The sequence below is a fragment of the Orycteropus afer genome, unplaced genomic scaffold (assembly GCF_000298275.1).
Source record: "Orycteropus afer afer isolate SDZICR_OR568_19922 unplaced genomic scaffold, OryAfe1.0 scaffold00062, whole genome shotgun sequence".
Classification (NCBI taxonomy): domain Eukaryota; kingdom Metazoa; phylum Chordata; class Mammalia; order Tubulidentata; family Orycteropodidae; genus Orycteropus; species Orycteropus afer.
In genome coordinates this window covers 4,848,201-4,852,357 of record NW_006921649.1, presented here as the reverse complement: position 1 = coordinate 4,852,357, position 4,157 = coordinate 4,848,201, and positions in this window count along the sequence as shown.

The window sequence follows — 4,157 nt, the reverse complement described above, 5'->3', positions numbered from 1 at the left end:
CCAGCCACTCCTCGGAAGGAAGGTTGGGCAATCCTACTTCCGTAGTGATACTGCCTCGGAAACCCAAGGAGGGGTCGCTATGAGTCGGGGCCACTCGACTGCAAAAAACAACAACAACATAACAACAATATCTTAGATTTAGGAAGAAGCTGCCAATGAGGAAATACTAATGGTACAGACAATAAAGGTCTCAACAAAAGCTTGCTTCTGCTATTCAAAGGACTATAAAATGGGTAGCTGAGCAAGAAAGAATACTTTTAGACAATAACTGCTCTACCCAGCCAGGTAACATGGATAAACTGTGGTCTGAAGCAAAGACTGATTGGAAGCTTAGACTCACACTGTTGACAGCTGCTAACAAGGAGACTGAATCCCTCCCCTAGAGTGGTGAAAAAGTCAGGATTTTCAATCCTTCCAGGTAGTATTAAGGTCATTTCCCACTCCCATTCCTCACTCCCTTCAGTGTAAACCACATAGGAACCTTGGTTATTACACCCCTACTGGGCAGTAATAAGGCACTTCTCTCTCTACCTTCTGGAGTGGTATAAAATGAAACTTAGTGTAGAGTAAGTCTTTCCCTACCTCCCCTTGTGCTGTCAGTAGACATATGGGAGGAGTAATGAGGCACTCTTGCTGGAGATCAGTGGGGGCCCAGTGGGGAGTCAGAATTTGCATCTTCTTTAACTCTGACTGAGGAGTCTTCTCAGTTGTTCACAGGGCCTGAGCGGGAAACCTGGATTTCTTACTCCATTTGGCAATAATGAGGCAGGGTCTCCCTTCCCCTGTCTGAACAGGTCAAAGGGTGCCAGCTAAAATGGAAGGCTTATGTAAGATCCAGTATCTCAGAACATAATGTTCAGGTTTCAATCAAAATCAATCAAAATCAATCAAAATCAATCAAAAGGAACTTGTCATACCAAGAACCAGACAAATCTCAAAATGAATGCCAAAAGATAGCCCATTCTAAAAATGAACACATGGATACCAAAATTAAAAATACTACTCAAAGAAGAAAAAAGAAAGAAATACTTAAGAGGCCGAAGGTAGGGACACTTCTTCTTCTTGTTTTTTTTTTTTTTTTTTTAGGGCTGAAAGAAAAGACCTTTCCACCCAGAATCATGTACCCAGTGAAAATATCCTTCTGGGATAAAGGGGAAATCAAGACATTCCGAAATGAAGGAAAATGCAAAGATTATGTTGGCAACATATTTATTCTAAAACATTAGCTAGACAGTTGACATAGTTTTCTAAAGAGAAAGAAATGATAAAAGAATGACTATTGGAGCACTCCAAAACAAAACAAAACAAAAATTCATTGCTATTATACTAGAAAGGAAAAAAAAAAATAACATGGTAAGCAAAAATGTGGGTAAAAACAATAGTTATATTTCTCCCTTCAAGTTTCTCAAATTGTTTTTGTTGGTTGAAAATATTATCACATTGTCTAATATGGTTCTAAATGTATGTTAAAGACATAGTTCAAAAAGTAATAGTGAAAATGGAAGAGGGGCAGGGGAAGCAGGCTTCTAAACCTGACTTGAATGAATACAATGACAAAATCACAAGACAGTGATACCTACTGTTGTTGAGTCAATTTCCAATTCATAGCAACCCTATAGGGCAGATCATTGTTGTTGTTATGTGCTAATGAGTCAGACCTGTCTCATAGAGATCCATCCTCGGGTTTCTGAGGCAGTATCACTATGGAAGTAGATTGTCCCACCTTCCTTCCAAGGAGTAGCTGGTGGGTTTGAACCACTAGCCTTCTGGTTAGTAGTCAAGTCTCTTAGGCACTATGCTAGGGTTTCCAAGGCTGTAAATCTTTATGGAAGTAGATGGCCCATCTTTCTTCTACTAGTGGCTGGTAGGTTCAAACCACTAATCTTTTGCTTAGCAGTAAAGCACTTTAACCACTGTGCCATTAAACTGTCATAATATGTGCATATATATATATATATATATATATATGTAATACAGCCACTAAAAAAAAAAAAAACTGCAAAGTGATACATTCAAAAACATAAATACATCAAAATGGAGCTCTAAAAAATACTCAAGTAACCCACAGGAAAGTAGAAAAAAAGAAGAGACAAATGGGAAAAAAGAGAGAGAGAGAGAGAGAGAGAACAAACAGAAAACAAAAACAAAATTTCAGACTTAAGCCCTAATATATAAATAAATACACTAAATGTAAATGGCATAAATCTTCCAAAGTCAGAAAATGGCAAAGTAAGTTATGCTATCTACAAGAAAGTCATTCCAAATATAAAGATACAGTTATGTTGAAAGTAAAACAAAGGGAAAATATATTAGGCAAACATTAATCAAAAGAAAACAGGAATAAGAATTTCCTGGGTGGTGTAAACAGTTAAGTCATCAACTACTAGCCAAAAGTTGGAAGTTCAAATCCAGTCAGATGAGCCCTGGAAGATGAGCCTTGTGATCTGTTTACAAAAGGGCACAACCTGAGAAGTTCTACTCTATATACATGGGCTTATCATGAGTCAAATAGAAAGGAATATCTGTCATCAATTAAAAAAGAACTATAAAAATAAGTAAATAAATAAAAACAACCAGAAATGACTATATTCTCAATAAAGAAGAGTTAATAGGCAGAAAAATTACCAGAGACAGAGAGGGACATTACATAATAATAAGGGTCAATTCACCAAGAAGTCAGCAATCCTAATTGAGTGTGCTTCAGAAAAAAACAGTGCTGTAAAATATGAGAGGCAAAAACATATATATATATATATATATGTGTGTGTGTTTATGTATATAAACATGTGTGTATATATGTATACAACTGATAGAACTGAAAGGAGAAATAGACAAACCCACAATTACAGCTGAAGTCTTCAATAGCTGACTCTCAACAAATGATAGAAAAAGTAGACAGAAAATCAATAAGGATATATAAGAACTAAACAACACCATCAATCAACAGAATCTAACAGAAATTTATAGAACACTCCTCTCAAAAACAGCAGGTGACACATTCTTTTCAATTGTCCAAGGTAAATCATACACCATATGAATAGATGCCGAAAAATAATTTGAAAGAATCCAACATCCATTCATGATAAAAGCTCTCAGCAAACAAAAAATGGAGAGGGATTTCCTCCATTTGATTAACTGCATCTATACAAAAAGCTACAACTAACACTGTAGTGAATGGTAAGACTGAATGAGTTCTTCTAAGACCAGGGGCAAGATAAGGATATGTAGTCTCACAATTCTTATTTAACATAGTGCTGGAAGTTCTAGCCAGTGCAATAACAAAAGAAAGGGGAATAAAAGACAAAAAAAAAAAAAAAAAAGATTAGAAAGAAAGGAAGAAATAAAACTGCCCATTTTTACAAATAAGAAGTCCCTGTATGGCACAAAAGCAAGTCGATGGAGGTAAGTTTCCAACAGATGGTGCTGGAGTAATGGTATAAGGCAACATCCATAGCCACTCCCTCCCAAAATGTGCTTACATTTAATTCTCATATTTTATGCAAAATGACTGAAAATGGATCACAGACTTAAATGTAAAACAGAAAAATTGAAAAAAATAAAAAGATGAAAGCAATAGGTCCAGGGCCAGGCAAAGAGTTCTTAGACTACACCAAAAGCATAAGCCACAAAAATAAAAATTGATAAATTGAAATGGTCAAAATCAAAATCAAAATTTTTACTCTGTGAAAGACCCTGGAAAGAGGATAAAAACACAATTCACAGACTAGGAGAAAATGTATGCAAGCCTGATAGAGAAGAAATACCTAGAATATATAAAGAACACTCAAAACAAAACTATAAAACCGTACAAAACCAAAAACCAAAGAAAACAGCCATACAATCCAATTAGAAAATAGGCAAAAGACCTGAAGAGACATTTCACCAAAGAAGACATATGGGTGAAAAGATACTCAACATCATTAGCCATTAGATAAGTGTGAATTAAAACCACAATAAGACAACATTACACATTTCTCATAATATCTAAAATAAAATGACAACACTAGATCATGGCAAAGATGAGGAAAAACTGAACCACTCAGATTGCTTGTCCAAAGGTAAAATGGTATAGCTATACACACACACACACACACACACATATATACACACACATATATGTGTAATTGCTGGACTGTATAGTAGTTTCATATATATAT